We start from the raw sequence: 23,710 nt of genomic DNA on the forward strand, positions 1-23,710 counted from the left end.
TAGGCAGGCTGGGGGGGGCCGCATATTAATGTTAAAAAACCTTAAAATAAAGTGGCGTTTTCATGCCATGGGAGCTTTAAATAGACCCCCTTGATGTGAGATTGGGTGTAATTGGAGTTTGACCGATGGAATTATCAATCAGCTGGCGTGTGACTTTTATGACTTGCGTGTAGTAACGCAACGCTTTACAAATTTTGGGCGCACAAGTGCAGTCACACTGACAATATTGCAAAATGCAGTGTTGGCAACTTGGCCATTTTAAGCCCATTGTTGACTTTATTTCTAAAAGTAGCGGCTAGCAACAAATGTAGCAACTTTAGCTCATCAGGGGAGAAGCCAGATATATGTTATTCCTATTTCTCCGCATCTCCTTAAATTAACTTGGGGTGAAGTTATTTATCCAGGTGGGAGCCATAAATGGGTTCATCCACACAGGTGGAGGTGTTCATGTTGACGTCTACCTGAAGCGAAGACATCCATTCTGTCCAGAAGAGCAGCCTGAGGGACATGCTTGCGTCTGCTTCCGTTCTACCAGAGGCCGACATCCCAGAGAAGTTGACCTCGGCGACCCCCCGCCCCCCCTCTCCCTCCACACCTGGTTCACCTTGCCTCTTAGATTCAAGGTTCCCTGGGTTGCAGCCTTCTGTTTGTGTCCCTGGATGTTTTCTGGGACAGGTTTAAACAACGTCTCCTTTGTCTCACCTACTCCTCGGCCTCTCTGAAGTGACAGTGCAGGTGACGAGCTAAGTACCAGGAGGAAGATAAAAAAAAAAGAGAGATTAGCTTGAAAGAAAGAGAGGCATCCGTGGTGCAACAGATGTTTGCAGAGCACAAGGGTTGAAAGGAAGAAATGGGCTCGAAATGAATGATTAATGGATGAATTCCTGCAATTATCCACTCAAACTGTATGAATTATATCATGCTGAGATGTTAAAAGAATTAATTTTGCAGCACTGCAAAGACATTACAAGTACTGGTGTTACCTAAAGTCTAAGAACTGATCAACAGCTGATTGTCCGAGTAAATGAAACCTCATCGGAAAGATAGCACCAAAGACTTTCAGACTTTGGAACTGCACTCTGGGTTAATCTGACCCCAATGTCATTTTCTTGAAAAACAGCAATGAGTTGAGATAAAGCACCTTAGAATCAGCGTGAAAGAACATCTGAGAACGGGGAAGTGAGAAGACGTTTGATCTCCTAGATCCGTGCTTCCCTAACGTTTTTTGCAGGGCACCTCCCGGTTGTGAGGTGCACCCCAATCAGCTGTTTGTATGTAGAGGGATCGTCAATAAGGTCCAAACAGCTTTCCTGTTCAGAAGAACATGGCGTCCGCAAAAGCTAATGACCTCTTCTGAAGAGTCCCAGGATTTTTGAATCCTCCTTGGCTACTAACTGTGTGGAGGAGGCGTTGGAATTGTGTGCGTTAACGGGAGGCTTGCATCATGTGGACGCGCCAACAATGTTACTGTCATTGCTTAAAATTCCTCATGTGGGAGACAGAAACTACGCACTGCAGCTTTGAAAATCATTTCCATTGTTCATTTTTGCCCCCAAATCATTGCATATGTTTCCTCCAAGTGCCCTCTGATTACCTATTTACACCACAACGTTAAAAATACTAATGCAACATCAAAAACATCATCTTTAATGGATTACCTTCACATAACATCTATGTTTACATGACAACAGGAGTCACCACGGTTCCCTTTCGAGGGGAACTCGAACTGAATCGGTTACGACACTATATTACGACGCAGTGTCTCGTTCCCCCATCTCGGGGAACAAGGGTTACATACGTAACCCGAGACGTTTCAATGCCTTATTCAATGAACACATGGGAAAACATAATTAGTTGTAAGTAACTGTCCTGTACACTTATCCTTTGCGTCCCTGCTGTGTTTACAAGGCATTTTAGATGGATACTCCATACCCAAATAAGAGGCTGAATCAGATATACGCAATCTCTACATCTCAACATCCGTCCCCCTCGGATCCAAATGTCCCAAGTGATTACCTGGATGACATAACGCAGGCGTTCAGTCAGGAGATCTGATGTAATTGAGCCAGCTTGGCAAAAATCAAACGGAAAACTAACGAGCACAATGCGAGTTCCTCATCAGTCTAATGACGGTGACCTCTCGTCTACCCAAAACAACAGTATGGGCTCGTTAATAAAGCGTCCAGTGGGGGTAAAGTATTTTCATAGGAGCCTGAAGGATGCTCACAAACTGGAAATAAGTACAAAATGGCAATGAAAGGTTGAGATTTTAATTCATCTGCTTGCTGACTGCTTACATACACCATGTTGTTTTTAATCAAATGGCCATTAGATGAAGTCATGGCTCATGGATGTTATTATCTTTAATTATTAAAAAGGTAGTCATTGTTCATTTCCTCTTGTTTTATGCCAGCAGCATGGGAAGAGAATTGGCAGAATCGCCCTGATTTGGGGAGAGGATTGTGGAAAAAAGGGCCCCCCCCCCCTCAGTCAGCAGGTCTTTAGTTTAGAGTCAAAGGGGGGGGTTTATTGAGCTGCATTTGAGTGAGATTATCTGAAAAATGTGTCAACTTTCACACACTTACTCCCTTTAAAGTGCCCTGTCTCTTAAAAAGTTCTTTCCCATACAACTAAACTGCATTCTTAGTTATGTTTCACATTTAGTTACTTTTGGAAATATTTGACATATTAGAAATACGTTGCCAATAAAGTCCACAACAGGCGGAGGTCAAGGTGGATGGATGGGTCTACCCGCCAAGTTGGCTGGTAGCCAATGAGAATTGATTGATTCAGACGCGTAACTATCGGTAAGCAGGGTATGCAGTTGCTTATGGGCCCGGACCAATCAGGGGCCCGCATCACTGGAAGACATTGATTGACAGCTGGGGCCCCCTATCGCAGTTTCTATACTCGCAACAATCCCAGCAGTCCCCCGTACAGCCACTGACCAATCAGGACGGGACAAAGTCTTTTCCGTGTTTCTGATATGAAGACGAGACGTGTGTGACTCGAACATCTCACATTTACCAGCACAACGTACAGCGAAAGACGTCCTAAAAGACGTCCTACCAACACACACACACACAAACACATGAGCACACACAATCACACATGGTGAATGCAGGGAAAACCCCAACTGAGATGTACAGGATGCCCTAAATTGAGGACAGCTACATTAAAGTCCAATAAGTCCTCTATCAAACCGTATGAATGTCTCCCAGCCCAGGATAGGATATTATGCCCCTATGCTGGATTACCAAGGCGGGCCCCCCTACTGCAGCATGTGATGACGGCGCAATGTCCACGAGTCGGCTACCATGAATAGGACAGGATAGGGTCATAGAGACCCTGAAATTCCTGTTTTTCACCTTTTATGAGGCAAAAAAAATGCACGTAAGCATTATCTATCTTCCCCTGAAGTGTAGCTGCTGTTCTACTGTTTCCATTCAAGATCTGTCACTGTCGCTCTCCTTAGTTCTGGACTAACCGCTAGCAATCGAGCAATGATTGATCGGTACCGCTGATCTGGTCTCTGGAAACCAATCCCCTGTACTGTGCATATGACCGGCGTGAGAAAAACAATGGCGAAAACTCCCTTCATCCACGGCGATGGGAACCAGAGTGGGAGCAGGTTGGTTCAGCAGGTTGACTCAGCCCTGCAGCCATGGCAGACACCTATCAGGACAAGGGGGGCGACTGTAGGCCTATTGTCCACCTCATAAAGATGGTGTGTTGATATGTTTGTGGCGAGGCGGGGGGAGGATATTGTGTCGCTTCTCCGAAAGGTTGGGACAATATTTGACTCAGCAGAGATAAGGTGTCTAACTTCATCAGGCCTCAGTGTTATGAAAGTCTTACCTGGGGTCTTGTTTGGCACAAAATGAGCCCAGTTTCTTGTCCATGTTGACCATGTAATGTTCTGACATTCTTCATTCTTCTAATGTTCATAAAGCGGATGCTTATTAGTTCAACCCTTGTGTTGTCTTCCCGTCAAAATGGAAAAATCAACACTTTTTAATGCTTTTTATCAAGCTTTTTCTTACATTTTTGTCCCTTTTTTCAACACTTTACGAAATTGATGGTCAATAAACCTCATTTATAGGAAATTATACCTAATGTTTGAGTTAGAAAAGCTGAAATTAGGAATTATGGAGACCAAAATTAAAGGAACGGATGTTGATGATAATCACAGACTGGAATATATGTCAACTTTGACTCAATACTATTTCAAAAACACTTCCTTTTGTTTTCAAAGGCTATAAAATTGAACAAGACGCCCTAAAATGAATGAAAATAGAGATTTGTACTTGGCAAAGAGCGTTGGGTGGAATCAATCGTGTTATTTTGGGGAATTAAAAAGAACATTGATATTGGAAAATGGGTCAATTTGACCCGAGCACAACAGTCTACCATTTTACTAACTGGCTTTTATCATGGCAGTAAAGAAAATATTGTAGCAGGAACTGGCAAAGTTGGAATAAGCAGCTGTTAAAACAGTTGGCATCCCACCTACAGCCCTGGTAATAGGGAATAATTTGACATTTTTGGAAGTAGTTGCCATTCAGTTTGTGTAAAATCTAAGAGGCCCAGCCAAGAAATAGTCCTGCTCACAACCCCCCCCCCCCCCCCCCCCCCCCCCCCCCCCCCCCCCCCCCCCCCCCCCCCCCCCCCCCCCCCCCCCCTGTAAAACCACATCTCCTTGTTTTTCCACTTCAGGTTTTGTATGACTTAAATAAAGACGAACAAGATATAACATGCTGCTTACGTGTGACCTTAAGAGGTGCTGATAGGAGGATTTGGTTTCCTTCGGATGGAGCCAGGCTTTAGCTTCGGCATGTATGTTCCCATCTAACTTTCAGCAATTATCCCGAAAAGTTGAACTACTGAACTACTAACGAAAATGATGACAACTAATAGTCTTGTATTTCCTCCAGGAGGAATACAACACAAAAACACACAGTAAAAGCAACCTTTTAAAACCAAAACCATGATGAAATGTATTAAAAAACACTAGAAGGGCACTCAGACAGCAAAGACCTCTGCCAATGCTAAATGCTCTATCTTGCAATGTTGACCGAAGTGAAATATGATCCACTTTGGGGGTTCATATATAGCTTCTGAATTGAAGGGGTTCTTTCTTGGCCCCTGTCACACCCTTCCACCCAGTTTCATAAAAACCAGGCCAATCATAATCTCAAACAATAATGTTTAAGACGTACTGTAAAAAATGTCTCAAAGCATGCATGCATCTGCTTCATCACATTGGACCTTCTCCTGCACCTAAATGTCATTTAATTTGCAAAATGCACCTGCGCCCATGGGTGTGGGGGTCTCACAGGGTGGTGCGTTCAGGTGCATTCTGGGCGCATTGCTGTCTTGAGGCAGCGGAAAGGCGCTTCACACCCATGCTCTGAGATCGTTAAAATAGGGTCTGTAAGAGCCAATTAGTGCCCTTAGTACACATAGGAACCAATCTTTGGTTCCTCAGGTGCAACCCGGAAGCACATACAGTTTTTGACCACACACCCAGACATACACACAGCAACACAACACAAGCATACATGAAAGAAGTAATTTGTCTGGACAACTGACTTATATCTCATGGAAACAAGTAGAACCAATGGTGTTAATTGCAAATATGACTTGGACCTTTGTTGATCAGGGCCTATAGTGTTTTGGTCCCGATTGGTGAAACACAGGCCTATCCTAGGCTGCACAAAACCTGGTTCTGGTTCTTCAGAAGTCAATGTAGCAACTTGACCGGTTGCAGCAATGAGCAGCGTCTCAGGTACTTGGATGGAAAAAGAGTGAAGGTTTTATGGCTCTTAATTCAGCTTCAATCCAATTGATAATTAACGGGTATATGAATATGACCCGTGGATGCAGCCTGGGGACGAGTGTTGTCCATTTGCTCCAGCTTACACATCACTTGCTGGTAAGTGAGAGATCCGGGTCAACAGAACCGTGTTGAAAACAGTGGCGGTTCTACAGTGAATTACCCCCAATTGCCACCGGATGCCGGAGAGCTCCACAGCAAAATCAGCACATGGCGGGGACAGGAAGTGGAGCACAGAAACAAAATAAAAGCCCAGACAAAGATTTTTCTGTCTCATGATGGAACTACTTTTGTTGCAGGAAAAGCTTAATGAAGGTGGCCCTTTAATATAGTGTGAATGACAACATGTATGTATGTAGGTGATACCTTCAAGGTCAGGGATGTGTCAACAGAGCAATGGGGGTCTGATATTTTCACTTTGCTGACTTCTGGGAACGTGACTAGGGAACGTGACTAGAGAACGTGACTAGGTAACGCCGTGGGAACTCTTCTCAGAAAAGCTTAACAGCTGCTTGCATGTAAACATTGAAATCACATGTTTTGGACTCAGCAACAGCAACAGCTACCGTTTACAATGATGAAACAGAAGCCACATCACACGTGGATTTACAAAGCAGTGCAGACCTTTTAAAATGCTCTGGTATGAGCTGAGAGTTCCCGGAGCGTGGGCCGAAGGACGAGTCGTGGTGTTCAGCTGGGACTCACCGATAGGACGTGAAGACATAACAAGACTGAGAGGATGAGTCATTAGGAGGCCACAACCTTCGTATCACTAGATAAGATCAGCCATTGTCTTTGCACACAGAGAACAGGACAGTCCCAAGCCTGTCCTCCAGTGTCTGTGTGCTAAACCAATGCTAAGCTGTCCTCCCCTCTGTACTTTGATGAGCTGTGCTATGTTTCAGGGGACAAATGCTAAAGCTAACTGTTGATGTCAGCATTTGACAGAGAGAAAATCCGACTGAGTCAAAAGCAGATCCATGAGGCTGTACCTAAAGGTCCCCGTGACATGGTGCTCTATGGATGCTTTTATATAGACCTTAAGGGTCCCTAATACTGTATCTGAAGTCTCTTTATATAGACCTTAAGGGTCCCTAATACTGTATCTGAAGTCTCTTTATATAGACCTTAGTGGTCCCTAATACTGTATCTGAAGTCTCTTTATATAGACCTTAGTGGTCCCTAATACTGTATCTGAAGTCTCTTTATATAGACCTTAGTGGTCCCTAATACTGTATATGAATTCTCTTTATATACCCTTAGAGGTCCCCTAATAAGGCTTCATTTTGAGTCACATGTGCAAGTACAAGCCTGCCTGCTGCGGGGAAGGGGTCTTTGAGAGTTACTTAACTGCTCCTTGAGTTAGATATTAGATATTCAGTGGTAACATATGTCTACAGTCTAGCATCAAGCGATGATAAAATGGTTCTTATGATGTTAAAATTGAAGGCTGTAATTTTCAACTCCAGTTTCAAGTTTTAAAAGGGACGGCGCTCTCTCTGCATACTTTCGCTGTCCCTCGTGTCGTGTGTCAGAAACCGGTTTGTGGAGCCAAGTGTGCCTGCTAGTGAGCTCACGTCTCGCTCAACAAGGTGTCCATTGTCCCGTTTGTCTCGCCTCCCGTTCAGATATTTACCACTGATAACGGGCTAGTTGTAAACCGGGCTGAGACAAACCTGCAGACAAAGTGAAGGACAAACAACGAGCGCCCAGTGGGAAGACATGATAGTCAAAACAAGGACGCTAAAAACCCCACATGCAAAGTCCGGAGGGACGAACTGGACTTTCAGACCCCACCCGATACCTGCACATCTGCAGGGACCAATCACAAACCGGCATTAATGGGTTTAGCACGATAGCAGACACAAGCTAGCATCTACCTTCTTCCATTCTTAGCCCTCCTGCAGTTAAACTGGCTGGTGTTGTTCTTATAAAAAAGGATCTGTGGCGTCTATTAATAATAATATTTACTTTATTAATCCCATAAGTGGGGGGTGGGGGGGAGGGCTGCCCATGGAAAAGCCCCCCAAGCAGTTGGGGGTTCAGTGCCTTGCTCAAGAGCACCTTGGCAGTGCCCAGAAAGGGAACTGGCCTCTCTCCAGCTACCAGTCCACCACCATATTTTGGTCCATAAGGGGGACTCGAACCTGCAACCCTCCGGTTCAAGTCCCCATGTAATTGTGTTTTTCTACCTCCAAGATGCATGTCTTGTCGTCCATGGTGCTGTGGAGGAGCTGGACGTTTCAAAACAGGCCATTTTAAGTGAGAAAGGACAAGTTTCTTCTCCAAATTGGAGTGAATTGGAGAAAAGTAGTGATTCAATCTGCTTCTCGCTCAAGTTTTTGAACCTCTCTCGTCTTGTTGAGCCAAGACACCGAGCCTCCTGCAACAGCTGCTAGATGCATCACGCTCCCTCAGACTAAATAAATAAGGCAGGACAGGAAGCCCTGGTTGAAGCACTTCCTGTGTGCCTGGCCTGTGCATCGAGGATTTTACCCCCACCAGTCTTGAGTGCAGGCCGCCTCATCAACCCCCAGTGAGTGTGTGTGTGTGTGTGTGTGTGTGTGTGTGGAAACAGCTAAATTCATTGTGTGTGAATTTAAGTTTTTCCAACTTTATTGGACATTTGTTCACATTTTAGTCACTTTTATTGCGATTATCTTCTTTTTTTTTTACACTTTTACCAGTCATTTTTTCTCCAAATGCTATAAAGATGCCACAAAAACACACAAATTCAATAAAAGTAGTGAATTGATTATGGATTTACCTCGTGAGGAGCGTTGTCGGGAACCATCCACGTTACTTATTTTGGACAATTAGTTTAAAAGAAAACCAAATTTCTGATATAGAAACTTTTTGGAAAGGTGTCAAATTTGACCCCAAGACAACAGGAGGGGCATTGCATCAATGTTCAACAAACGTAGTACTTTTAGTCTTGGAACATCCATTACACCGCTTCAGCGTTTAATTGGTCGGCTGCGTCGGACTATTTTCTGGAACTTTCTGGGACCACGAACCCTGGTTGGATGCCTCGTACGAACTCCTTCATTCCAAGCATTACCCATAGCCTTTTTCACTCCTAAGTGGGCGTGGCCTAGCTATTCTTTTAAAGGATTTTTAAAAGGACCTTGCAGAAAGTCTGTACGTCACTGTTTTTGACTTGATTTAGGGCCCAGGTTTCTTCCGAAGGCATTTGAATATGATGGGTGGAAGTGTGTCCATGTATTAAGCTGACACTCTCGTTTTTTATAAAAGGTTTGAATGAATGAATGAATGAATGAATGAATGAATGAACAGCCTAAAGCGTAGTTCAGACCGACGGTTCGCCCAAAAGGACGAGTGGAGACTTGCATCTACTTGCTGGTCTGGAACGTTTTTAAAACCTGCCAGTTTACACCAATGTGACAAGACGGTGGTGAAATAGTCTATACTTATGTCAAGGAAAACACAAAATCCTTGTGGCAGGAAACTATTAAAAAACATGTAGAACCTAAGGTGTAATTATTTTACATATGTTACAGTAGCAGTACAACACTGGGGCAAATTGATTTGTTGTGAGAACCTCTTTGTTTAGATGTTAAACCTCTAGTAATATGTCAAATTTGTAGAAATCTCCAATATCCCACACCTAAACAAGGCCCATAGTGTACAGTTCTGGTAAAAATATGTTTAAGAAATAAAGGAGCAGAGTTTCTTATAGCAGTATTTCAGTAAAGGGGCTTTCACACTACGCTTGACTCGAAATTCCAGTTGTTTAATTAGTATGAACAGTGCTTTTTGGTAACTTTTTACAAGGAGCCTGAACTCAGCGTTCACTTCGAGTCAAAACAATGCCACATGTGTAAAATATATCAGCTGTGTATGAGAGGGGCGCTCATCCAAATGCACATGGGTTGATCCGGACTAGTCACCGAGCGACACTCATCACACATCACGACACGTGCATGAACAGGTGCGTGCGTGACCATCAGCGTGGTCGAGAGGTCACGAGGTGAAGCAGGAGCTCTCTCATCTTTCCTAGCCTCCATTCATGAGTCACTCCACAATTGGCTTGAGTGTGGCGAGAGAAAAGCCAAAACACGGCCAAGTGAAATACTGGTTTTAGTTGAGGTTGAGACCAAAAGTGCACAAAGAGCACCAAAAGCTTGTGCCTTCCATATCGTCATACTGGTGTTATTTACTAGCGGTAGCAGTGGTTTGGTGATTGACTCTGGCACAGAGGAGGGTGCATGCCGTTCTTCGCCTGCACTGACATCAGTACGCCGGGTTAGAGCCAGGTAGAGCCTCCATTTTGTTCCCTGTCTGTGAAATGAAGAACGGAAACACGACGTGTGCAGCCATGAACTCCCAGTTTTGGTCTTTTTGCCATTATGTAATATGAGTTTGGTTATAAAATCCATCAGCATGTCTTTTGTTTTGGGCACAACACATTGGTATTCAGTGGTTTAATCCTATTTGTCCACCATTACATTGCTTGGTAGGCTGCTTGTGTTAAAGTCACCCTAATATTATACTATATTACATAATGCAGTGGTTCCTAACCAGAGATAGGCCTACTTGTACCCCAGTGGGTATATTAACCCTTGTGTTGTCTTCCCGTCAATGTTTTTTACCTTTTCTTTTGTTTTTGTCCTTTTTTCCAACACTTTTGATGCTTTTTTCAAGGTTTGTCACTATTTTTGACGTTTTCAACACTACGTAACACTAACTTATTAACTTTAGTTTTACAGTTTTTTGGGGGAATTTATGGTCAATAAACCTCATTTATAGGAAATTATACCTAATGTTTGAGTTATAAAAGCAGAAATTAGGAAATATTTAGACCAAAATTAAAGGAAAGTATGTTGATAGACAATCACAGACTGGAATATGTCAACTTTTACTCAATACTATTTCAAAACCCCTTCAATTATTTTTCTCCAAATGCTATAAAATTGAATACGACACCCAAAAATGAATGACAGTAGAGTTTGTGCTTGCCAAAGAACATTGTGTGGAATCAATCATGTTATTTTGGGGAATTAAAAAGAACATTGATATAGGAAATTGGGTCAATTTGACCCGAGGACAACATAAGGGTTAAAAGATTGTGGAGCAGCTAATAAAAAAATAATTTGACTTCATATCAACTGTGACACCTCCACACTTAACGTTTGAGGTTCTGTAAGAGTGCTTGAAAAATAGTTAGCAAGCAAACAGAAGTTTAAATTGGTAGTTAGCTAAAAGTTAAGAATAATTGTTAGAAAAGATAGCTGAAAATAATGGCTAAACAGTTGAAAAGTTAGCTTACAACAATGGCAACGGTTAAATTTAGCTTAAAGTAATTGCTAAAGAGTTGAAAGGTTAGCTTAAAGTAATCGCTAAAAAATTAAAGTTAGCTTAAAGTAATCACTAAACAGTTAAAGTTAGCTTAAAGTGATTGCTAAACAGTTGAAAGGTTAGCTTAAAGTAATAGCTAAACAGTTAAAGTTAGCTTAAAGTAATAGCTAAACCGTTAAAGTTAGCTTAAAGTAATAGCTAAACCGTTAAAGTTAGCTTAAAGTAATTGCTAAACAGTTGAAATAGCTTAAAGTAATGCATAATAGTTGAAATATTTATCTAAATGTAGTGGCTAAATAGTTGAAATATTTATTCAAGTGTTATGGCTTAACAGTTGAAATATGTAGCTTAAAGTAATCGCTAAAAAATTAAAGTTAGCTTAAAGTAATCACTAAACAGTTAAAGTTAGCTTAAAATGATTGCTAAACAGTTGAAAGGTTAGCTTAAAGTAATAGCTAAACAGTTAAAGTTAGCTTAAAGTAATAGCTAAACCGTTAAAGTTAGCTTAAAGTAATCGCTAAACAGTTAAAGTTAGCTTAAAGTAATCACTAAACAGTTAAAGTTAGCTTAAAGTAATAGCTAAACAGTTGAAAGGTTAGCTTAAAGTAATCGCTAAACAGTTCAATAGTTAGCTTAAAGTAATCGTTAAACAGTTAAAGTTAGCTTAAAGTAATCGCTAAACAGTTAAACAGTTAAAGTTAGCTTAAAGTAATAGTTAAACTGTTAAAGTTAGCTTAAAGTAATCGCTAAACAGTTCAATAGTTAGCTTAAAGTAATAGCTAAACCGTTAAAGTTAGCTTAAGGTAATAGCTAAACCGTTAAAGTTAGCTTAAAGTAATAGCTAAACTGTTAAAGTTAGCTTAAAGTAATAGCTAAACAGTTAAAGTTAGCTTAAAGTAATAGCTAAACCGTTAAAGTTAGCTTAAAGTAATAGCTAAACCGTTAAAGTTAGCTTAAAGTAATTGCTAAACAGTTGAAATAGCTTAAAGTAATGAATAATAGTTGAATTATTTATCTAAATGTAGTGGCTAAATAGTATATATAATATGTAGCTTAAAGTAATGGCTATAAGTTAGCTAACTGTTTAAATAATTAGCCAAAAGGTACGTGGATAAATGGTTGAACCATTCATGAATCTAAATATTGAAAGTTCAATAAGTGTTAAACATATTTAAAAATCTCCATTTTTCTATAATTAAGAGTGTAATACATTTTGAATTGATCAACTCCAAAAAGGTTGGGGACTACTGATATGAAGCGGAATTCTTTTTTTAAGCTGATTTTAGAACTGAAACACTAAAAAAGCAAGCATTAAAAAGTAGTGGTTGTAAAAATGATAGCTTCTTAGATTAATCGCAATTTTCTTTAGAACGATTCGATGCTCGATTCTGTCTTATTTGTGGATTTATTTTTAATTACTGTCTCAAGACATGTATAAATCAGAAAACAGAATGAGCGAAAGAGGATGGGATAATGGACAACAACTTAGAGTTTAGGCAAGAGTGCAGAAACAAACACAAAAATGGCTAAAAGGAACAAATAATTGCATTTTGGATAGATACACAGGATTTAATTAAGTACAATAATTAGGCAAAACACAAAAAGGCTATTGAATTACTTTAGCACATTACATCTGACCTTATGTATATATATTTTTTAATTTTAGAAATGAATTGTTGGTCTCTGAATCGGAGTCGATTAATCATGGGCAGTAATGTGCAGCATATGGGTAATACTTGGTCAGATTATTGTACTGTACGTAGAGTGTATTGTATGATTTCTTTATTTTTAACCCTTGTGTGGTCCTTGGGTCAAATTGACCCGTTTCAAAGTGTTTTATATCAGAAATGTGGATTTTTTTTCAACCAAATTGCTCTGAAAGAACATGGATGGTTCCATACATTCTTTAGGTAAAATTAATGATTTCTTTCATTGAATTTTTGGGGTGTTTCATTTAATCTTATAGAATTTGAATTCTTTTTTTTAATGGTTTTAAAACAGTATCCGGACTAAACATTGACATCTACCCATCTTTGATCCAGTCAACATCCTCTGATCTTTACTATTAGCTAAAATAATTCCTAGTTTCTGCCTTTTTAACTAAAAACGTATGTATAATTCGATATAAATGAGGTTTGTTGACCATGCATTCCAAGAATAGGAGTAAAACCATTTATTATACCAGCTCAAGTTTTTTTTAAAAGCACCAAAAGCTGGAAAAAGTGACAAATAAAATCAGAAAAAGGACAAAAACATTGGAAAAGCAAATTTTTTTAAAAACAATTTTGAGTTGGAAGGGCAAGTTCATAGTTAACGGGAAGACAACACAAGGGTTTAGACTGACCTAGCGATTCTGTGCGCTTTGATCTCCTTCAAGGAGAAATAAAGAATCAATCCCAAGAGGTTCATGCTGTTATTCTTGTCAGGGTTGAAAAACCCTCCGAAACCATCTTTAGCCCATTCTGGGTCAAAGGGATCTCCTCTGAACTCCGGACTGATGAAAGCGCTTTCGTGTGAAATGAAGTTTGATTGCAGGGTTTACAGTCCGCTTTGAAAGCAAAGCCATCGTATCAGCAGCAGATGACACCGACCGACTGTTACCCAACAGTCAATATAGGCTCTGAGTGCTACCTGGAAACCAATATGGAGCTCTAACCCCCGTCACATTACAAGATTTCTCTTCAAAGGAAGTGAAAGTAACGGATGAACGTGTGCCTACAGGCTGCTTCCGCCTCCTTGTTGTGCAGCATATTGAACCTCCTCGGGTTAATATTACTTTTATTGTGGTCTTCAATGCAAAAATCCCAGTATTGGAAGTGTTTTCAGTGAAGTTCTTGAAGATCTCATTGAAGTTCTTGAAGCTATCATTGAAGTTTTCGAAGATCTCATTGAAGTTCTTGAAGCTCTCATTGAAGTTCTTGAAGATCTCATTGAAGTTCTTGAAGCTATCATTGAAGATCTTGAAGATCTCAATGAGGTTCTTGAAGCTATCATTGAAGTTCTCATTGAAGTTCTTGAAGTTCTCATTGAAGTTCTTGAAGTTCTCATTGAAGTTCTTGAAGATCTCATTGAAGTTCTTGAAGATCTCATTGAAGTTCTTGAAGCTCTCATTGAAGTTCTTGAAGCTATCATTGAAGTTCTCGAAGATCTCATTGAAGTTCTTGAAGATCTCATTGAAGTTCTTGAAGCTCTCATTGAAGTTCTTGAAGTTCTCATTGAAGTTCTTGAAGTTCTCATTGAAGTTCTTGAAGCTATCATTGAAGTTCTCGAAGATCTCATTGAAGTTCTTGAAGCTCTCATTGAAGTTCTTGAAGTTCTCATTGAAGTTCTTGAAGATCTCATTGAAGTTCTCAAAGATCTCATTGAAGTTCTTGAAGCTCTCATTGAAGTTCTTGAAGTTCTCATTATAGTTCTTGAAGAGCTCATTTAAGTTCTTGAAGATCTCATTGAAGTTCTTGAAGATCTCATTGAAGTTCTTGAAGCTTTAAACTCTTTAAAGCTGCACTATTCAGTTTTTTTATTAAAATAACATGATGACAACAATGATTGTTTTATGTGAAGGGTGTCACTTTTATTGTGGTCTGCTGCGTGGCGTCTTTACTGCAAAAATCTCATTTTTTCAAGTGTTTTCATTGAAGTTCTTGAAGCTTTAAAGAGAGTAAAGTAGAATATTTCTCTCTGAAATGTAGAAAGTAGAAAGTGGCATGTAAAGTGCAAGTACCTCAATTTTGTACTCACTGTGTGTACAGGACTTGATGTACTGTAGTAAATGTACTTAGTAACAACCCACCACTGGTGTTTTTGAACATCGCAGTTCTGGAGGACGTGGTGTTTTACACACTCACACACACACACACACACACACACACACACACACACACACCTACATGACTTCATTGTTTATAAAAGGACCCGCTGTCCCGTGTGGCTCCTCTGTCACCAGGCAGGTTCGCCCCCCCGCTCTCTCTCTGTTTATCCTGCCATCGTTCCGCCGTCTGCCACATCACAAATGACCCGCTGCTGTTGTAGTGTAGGTGAACGTCTGGCTGCTGTCGCCGCAGGTTCCCTTCCCATCAGCCCCCTGGGCGTGGCTACAGCAAAACAGGTACCGTCTTCGGGGAGATGAGGGTGAAACGAAGGAGGGCTCCTTGTCACCTGTGATCATCTCATGAGACAAAAAAACAGGGGGGTGCACAGGTGATCTCGTACTGTTTTTACTCTCTGATAAGCTACTGTACTGTATGTTGACCGAGGTCATTATAGGAAGTACTTCCTGATGAAAATCCTTCGATTTACCTGAAATATGCAGCAACATGAAGTATGTAGTAATAGTGTGTGTTGTCTAGGGAACACAGTACACAGGAAGTGGTGCACAATTTGACTTGTAGCTTCTACAGGAGCACTATAGACATCATGGCTGATAATCCAAATCATAATGGAGAATATGAATGGGATTTTTGCTTCCAGAACCACACTGTTGAACTCTATGAAAAGGCACTATCCAGTTGCATTATGGGAAATGTAGGATCAGCCTTCTTTGGTGCTTTACTACTTGTACTGGGTACAAGGTGTCTGGATATCTTGGCCTTTGGCTTTGATTTTAACCCCAACTTTATAGAAGTGCAATACTAAATTGAGGGAATACCTCTTTAACCCTCATGTTGGCGTCGGGTCAAATTTGACTCGCTTTCAGTTTTTTATCACAAAAAGTGGGCCTTTGAAAATGTTAACGTTAGTAATATCAAATAACTTTGAAAAAAACCCATCAAAAAAGCACCCAGAACATTGAAAAAGTGAAAAATAAATGTCCAAAAAAGCAATAATAGGCTTAGAAAACCTTTCTTTTACGTGTTAAAATGTGATTTATGTGTCCGTTGACAGACTCACTTGCCTCAGATCAAAGGACGGATAAAGTATTTTTAAGTCTTAACAGCATGTTTCGCAAGAGTTACCCTTATCTCTTTTGCCATTAAATCTCCAAAACCACACCTTTTTAAAACCTTTCCAAAAAGCTGGTAACAAAGATGCGTGCAGAGTAATCTAATATGGCAAAATGACACAAAACTCATGTCAAAACTCTATGAGAGTACCTGATACTTCCTGCATAGTAGCACATAATATAATATATGAATACTGTACATATACACTAAATACCTGTCTGTTACCTGAGGTAAGGCGGGGTTGTCCTCACTTCTGTGGGAACTGAATGTGCAGAAGCACACACACAGCTGTCAACTAAGAATGTCATGTCTGGAAGTCGTCAATAAAACCAGTCCAGCAGGTCCGGGGCCAGAGTGAGCTCCCATTCATCTTAAATTACGGGTTCACTTTGCTTAAATCCTCTGCAGACGTTTCATCTTCTCTCGGGCAGTTTGTCACATTGTTTTCGAGATTTTCAAGATAAGCATTTAAGCTTCTAATGCATGTTAACTCCTTAAAGTGGAAGATATGATCTACCAACCAGGTGCAGGAACGTTTGGAGTAGAAACTAGGGAACGTGGGGCTATACGGGTTTGCACTTAAACTCTGTCAGTGTTACGGGGGGTGGGTGCTACTTAGGAAATCCAGACCGCCATGTTCAACATCACCTAGAGCCAGGCTTGATGTAAGGCTACACAGCTGGTTTTAAAAGCACGGCGATCGGAGGTCCCATTGAAGAACTCACGGGAGATTTATGGTGCTTTCAGGTTGTACATGAAGGCCGGAATTTCCCAGGTCAAAGTCGGAAACGCGACCCCTGACCTCGGACATCCTTGCAGCACCCCGAGCTCAAGATCCAACATGTTTTGAAAGCTGCAGTACCATGCAGTTGGTCTGATTTGTGTCTCATTATATCAGTTGTACACACAGTCAGGCGTTAACAACTGGTACTGCTAACAATGGCTAACCTGGCTAGTGCTAACCACACAATGAAAACGCTGACGGTAAATGGAACAATTTAGGTGCAGCGACACTCTTATTTACACTATATTTGCATTGCTACGTGCTGGTTTTTAAGGGGAGTTATGAGCCAAAAGCGACCTCCATGCACACCAGTGTTTTTAGCAGCAGCAGAATAACTAATATCTGTGTAGGAGCCATTTGTATCCACCTTTTCAGTAGGGAAATGTAGTCATTTAGATGGGGGCACGTCACTGGGAACTAGGTATATTTACAGGTGTGGTAATCAGGTGTGGATGGCGGGGAACACACGGTTCTATCTTGTACTATCTTGAGAACCATGTGAACTCCACCCAAAGAGAGCTACTGCCTGGACCTTAGATATTGAGAACATCGTGCCATCCATACCGAGGCTTATAGGATAGCCTCAACATATCTCACCAATAGTCTCTTATACTGGGCATGAACTGGGGGCGGCGTGTGTACCCCGCCCATTGCCAATAGTTGCCATGGCAGCTTAGTCTCAGATAACGAGACATCGTGGCCCAATCAGGCGGGAAATCATCGTCAGTGTTGCCAAAGGTCCTCGTTTGTGGCCGTTGAGACTGCAACACAACCCAAAACTGGTCAACAGGGTTTTTAAATATCTCCGGTTTAGGGGCTGCTTCAGAGTTCAGAGGGGAATGGAACGTGTGTGTGTCTGTGTGTGTCTGTGTGTGTGTGTGTGTGTGTGTGTGTGTAGTCTTTGATGTGTGTGACTCCCAGGTCACCAGCTGCAGGGAGTCTGAGCGGAGAGCAGCAGCTGCGGTTGTCATCAGGAACCACATCACTCCTTTCTAGGCACGCTTGCGTACAGCGGGGCGTTCAGTGTGTTCACGGGCATAATCGTGTTTTCATTGTAACCCGACAAAAGCAACATTCCCATCATTGTTGTCATGTAAACACTGTTCCAGGCTTGTCGCTTACAAAGCAAACGTAGCCCGGTTGCTGCGACACAGCTGGAATAGCCATCATGGCGATGACACAGGGTATTATGCAGGCGTGGTGAACAGTTCTCATGAAGTGGCTCAGGCTGGGATGTTAACATTTGGGGGGCTTCAGTTCTCCACTCTTAAGGAAAATTGAATTTCTTTGCATATCAAACGCGTCATTTCCTGCATCCTGGGGACTTGTTCTGCAATAATTTGAGCCTTTGCCGCCGCCATTTAAGGTGCAACTGTCTTTAATCATGTAAAGGAAATTATTAGTAGATATTTGGTGTCGTTGCACTAGCCAACCCCCCCATTCCCCCCCATTCCCCCTGTCAATTACGCCTATGCATGAATATAAATATTGGTTGATTCCTTTTATTTATTTCTGTGTAGCAGGGTCATGAAACAGAGTTTTAATGTCCCAAGAAAAACAAGATTCTTTAGCCAGGAAATGCATGTTTGTGTCCCGGGCGTGTTTTAATATACATTTCATATTTTTTCTAATCTATAGTCTTTATTTTGGCACCTGAACTTAACTGGTGTTGTCACATGATGCTTACTTTTTGTAGGCATCACTCTACTGTGTGTGGGTGTGCATACGTTTTTGTACGATATCATAAGAACACGTTCTTGAGAATTTAGTTGAACTGCTCCACGTGACTAAAATATTCAAAATACGCTGGTGATGCTTTGAATATTTTATATTACATATGAATCAAAAGAATGGGTTCAACGATGAAGGGACAAACCCATTGATAGTTCACCCGCTCTGCAGCACCCAGCTCTACGATGCACTTTTAATGAAAAACACTACTGCATCATCAGCATAACACACTATAAACCTGTCTTGTTGCTTTATTTTTTCTCAATTTTTCAACCCAAACCCCCAGAATGGGAAACATTGGAAAACATTGGCAATTGTATCCAAAACGGGGCGATTCCAGGATTTATTGATGGGGGGGTGCCCGGCATTTTTTCAGAATACAGCATGGAAAATTAGCTATAAAATATAGGAAATATTGGTTAGAATAGAACAACATAACTGGAACTGCACGCAGTTTCAACGGGGTCCAAGCCTCCCCTTGCAAGTCGTCCCCAGCGAACTGACGAAATGTTCTATGTTCGTTAGAGCGCCCCCTAAGGGCCTGCCTTTACCAAATTTGGCAGTGAGCCTCCTGTCGGTGGGCGAAACAATCATTACTGGTTTGGTTTTGATAGCATTTACTGCGGCAGAGATATTGCAATTGCAAATTTCCCATGTAAATGCATTGACTTTGTCGACAAAACCAACAAACGTTAATTATAGCGCCCCCTAATGGCCAATTGTTACCAAATTCGGTGTTTCATGCCAAACAATCACCCCAAGTTTGGTGTTGATACCACTTATTTTGTCCGGGATATGGCAAAGTCCGTTCATGAAAAACACACTGTTTTGTATTTGTGGCGCCCCCTAATGGCCAATGTTCGTGGAATTTGTTGCCGAGCCTTAGAGGGTCATAGCAAAGTATATTCTAAAGTCTGGCTTTGATATCATTTATCTTGGCCGAGATATGGCAAAGACAATGTTTTCATAGCTAGCTACAAAAATGTGTTTGCCCGTAATATGCGAAATTTTTATCCTATAAATAATCTTTATGCAATATTTTGTCAGGTTGGTCTCGAGATGCAACGTGGCAAGTTTTGTGCAGATCCATTGCACGGTCTAGGAGGAGTTTGAAAAAGTTGTTTTTTGATAAATCGCGATTTTCCACGCATAAAAGTCTAGGCGGAAGTGGGCGTGGCCTATATCACGAGATTCAGTAGGATCCAGGGAACGCGTGGATGTAAGTTTTTTAATATATGATGTACGGTTTGGGAGTTATAGGGCCAAACGCGTTTTTTGTGGTATAGCGCCACCTAGTGTCGGAAGTGGGTGTCCATGCCACCCTTCTAGCACCACCCCTGTGGAGAAGTACCTTTAAAATACTCAACAATCCCTCTTGGCAAACAGCGTAAATCTTGCCGTTGGGGCTGATCTATTGTCCCCTGCACCCCAGAGGATGTTTGCAGATGTTTCTCCCAGTGTGGATTGATCCCAGGTACCATGAACTCAGCACACACCTGGGAGCCTTACCAGGACATAAAGCACACCAAGCTTAACCTAGCAAAACAAACATTGGCATTGATGTGCACAGAGCGCGGCCTTGTTGGCCCAGATTACGTCATTGTCACACCGACTTGTGGGAGTATTGTTGTGGGTGTGGGGGAGTTTGTTACAACATCTATAACAGGTGAATAGGTCACGTGTGTCATGGTGTTACCTGTACAGGTAGGGTTTAACTGGGGAAACAGTGGCATCAGCAACCCCAGTGTGTAGCAATGTGGGATTTCAAAATAAGCACACAGTCCTTATGAATTATGTTTAAGGAAGACTGCAGTCAAGATGGTAGCATATTCAATAGCAGTATACCAATTGCTAATTGTGATGCAAATTGTCCAATTAGTCATTATTTCCAGTGGTTAAATGTAACAAAGTACATTTTCTCAACTTAATGTACTTAAGTACTAATTCAAAGTATGTGTACTTTTCTTTTAATGCCACTTTCTACTTCTACTCAGCTATATTTCAGAAAGAAATATTGGACTTTTTAGTCTATTACATTCATCTGACAGCTTTAGTTACTTTACAAAATAAGATGTAGAAGAGTTTATGAAAGCATTGTTTTATTATATACAGCACTAACTGAAGTTATACATTCATGAATGCAACACTTTTGTTTTTGCCCACATTTTTCATGAGTTGTACTCAAAGACCTTAGACTTTTTCTATGTAAACAAAAGACTTATTTCTCTCAAATATTGTTAAAAAATCTGTCTAAATCTGCGTTAGTGAGCACTTCTCCTTTGCCGAGGTAGTCCATCCACCTCACAGGTGTAGCATATCAAGATGCTGATTGGACAGCGCGATTACTGCACAGGTGTGCTTTAGGCTGGCCACAATTAGGCCACTCTAAACTGTATTGGGGGGTCCGGAAACCAGTCACTATCTGGTGTGACCACCATTTTCCTCATGCAGTGCATGTGCTGTCACAAAGGGTAATAAATATTTATAAGAATAGATTATTTCTTTAGTAGTGAAAAGTAGCCTTATGTTTTTAGCTTTTTTAAAGCTATAGTGCGTTGTTAGCTTTGAGTTAACATGCTTTTTTTGACAAAACATTGTATGGTTACTAATGCATTTTAGTTATGATAACTAATGGAAACTCGCTTTGTCTACTGCATCAATCTCCGCTCTCTGTTTACACAATTTGACCTGTTGTGTTAAGTGTGTGCTTAAATGATTGTGTCTACATTACCAAAAAATAGATAAAAGTCAAAAAATCAAGTCATATCTGCTCGTGTTGTGTATACATGTGTTCACTCCTTTAGTTTCACCTGAATAGATGCGATCCATGCGTGTCTTTGCCTTTTTCTCATGGGAAAATGATAGCGAATGACGCACACACACACACACACACACACACACACACACACACAAACAAACTTCTAATCCTAACTCTCTGCAGTCCCACAGTGGGACGGATGATGTCATTCACCTGTGGTTGCTGTAGGGCGACAAAGGCTCTTTTGTGCCTGTGCAAACACACACACACAAACACACACACACACATATACACACTTTCCTTCCTGTGTGGAGCTCACGTGAGCAATTGAATGCACATGTGGCTTCTCTCTGCAGGGGGGGGGCTGTTTATCATTTGTTTGCCCTCTCATTTATCAAGCCTGCAGGACAGTCAGAGCTGCTGTGTTGTCACAGAGTTCCCCCCCCCTCACTCTGTAAGGCGAGTTAACGAGACCAATCGGGCCAGGTCGGCCCTTTCAGACATTTGAAGAATTTGGTTTTTTTTAAACTCTTAAGAGACAGTAAACGTAGGACAGATAGGGAGCGTGGACAAAGTACAGACAGCTGCGTAAATGAGTGCAGCAAAGTCCTTAAAGCTACACTCATCAATATCATGTCAACACTTGATCAATCTACTTTTTTTAACTGTATATATATTTATAGACCCATAGTGTCCTGGGTTCTACATTTCAAGAGTACATTGCATCTGTTGTTGATATTACGAGCAGGAAAAGAGATGGCATGATCATCCTGGCATCGGAGGTTGTTGTAAAAAAGAATCACACCTGGCCTCATGCTCACACTGTGATATCACTGTAAAACAGGTGCCCAGATATGGCTGAGATTAGCCCGCTGTTACCTACAGTGTGTGTGTGTGTGTGTGTGTGTGTGTGTGTGTGTGTGTGCCTGCACGTACAGCATGCTAACACACAGACAGGCACGTCCACATGGCAGAGACAGAAGCTACTCTAAATCCAAGGAACGCCCAACAGTGACGTCTGTAGCAGCCAGCTTTTAGCTAGTTTCAGCTGTGGATAAAGGTATTAATGACCAACATACTGTATGTTGGTCATAACCTCTCTTAGTCTTGATATACTTACTTTGACCATCATAGCAAAAACCTGTAGGATTGATCCACAAGCTGGGCTTGTCCCATGTTTCTAACATTGAGGATATTGTTTACAGGTCCCATGACAAGACATGGTGCTCTTTGTAGACCTTAGTAGTGGTCCCCTAATACTGTATCTGAAGTCTCTTTTATATAGACCTTAGTGGTCCCCTAATACTGTATCTGAAGTCTCTTTATATAGACCTTAGTGGTCCCTAATACTGGATCTGAAGTCTCTTTTATATAGACCTTAGTGGTCCCTAATACTGTATCTGAAGTCTCTTTTATATAGACCTTAGTGGTCCCTAATACTGTATCTGAAGTCTCTTTATATAGACCTTAGTGGTCCCTAATACTGTATCTGAAGTCTCTTTATATAGACCTTAGTGGTCCCTAATACTGTATCTGAAGTATCTTTATATAGACCTTAGTGGTCCCTAATACTGTATCTGAAGTCTCTTTTGTACAGACCTTAGTGGTCCCAGTGGTCCTACAAAATGTCCGTAAACCAGTGGCTCCTCCCCCTTTGCAACGCCACTGTGTGTTAGCTATCTACTAGGCTAATGTGAGCGGTTAGCCCGGTAGCTTCAGCAGTTCACCAACTAGACTACACCACCTCGTTTTACATGTTTGCTACAGAAACCAATTTGTGCAACCTGGTGGAGTCGATGACTATCAAGAGGAGTCAACATTTGGTTAGTCTATGTCCACGACCTTCTACTTCGGATGTTGTTAATGCCAAAGACTGATTATAAAGATGGATGACGTGTCACCACTCCCTCCAACTGTGGAAAAGTGAAGCCAAATACGGGCGCAGCCATCTTGTAATTTTGGAGCCTGAGTATGCCCAGTAGCAATCGGGTGTCGGTCCAACCTCCACAGCCTCCTGGCCAATCCCAAATCAGTCTCAGCTGTCAATCAAAATGTTTTACCCCATTTGTACAGCATCAAGTTCCTAAGTAAAACTAAAGTTATCTGAAAAATGAACATGTAAACAAAAATGATGTGACCGGAACGTCTTGGGTTACGTTTGTAACCCTTGTTCCCCGAGATAGGGGAACGAGACACTGCGTCTGTGAAGACACTATGCCTAAAGGCGTTTCCATAGTGTCGTCCCCGTTGCGGTTCGAGTTCCCCTCGAAGGGGAACGTCTCGGGTTACGTATGTAACCCTTGTTCCCCGAGATAGGGGAACAAGCCCCTGTGTCGATGACG

This window comes from Etheostoma cragini, unplaced genomic scaffold (genome assembly GCF_013103735.1).
Source record: "Etheostoma cragini isolate CJK2018 unplaced genomic scaffold, CSU_Ecrag_1.0 ScbMSFa_1523, whole genome shotgun sequence".
Lineage (NCBI taxonomy): Eukaryota > Metazoa > Chordata > Actinopteri > Perciformes > Percidae > Etheostoma > Etheostoma cragini.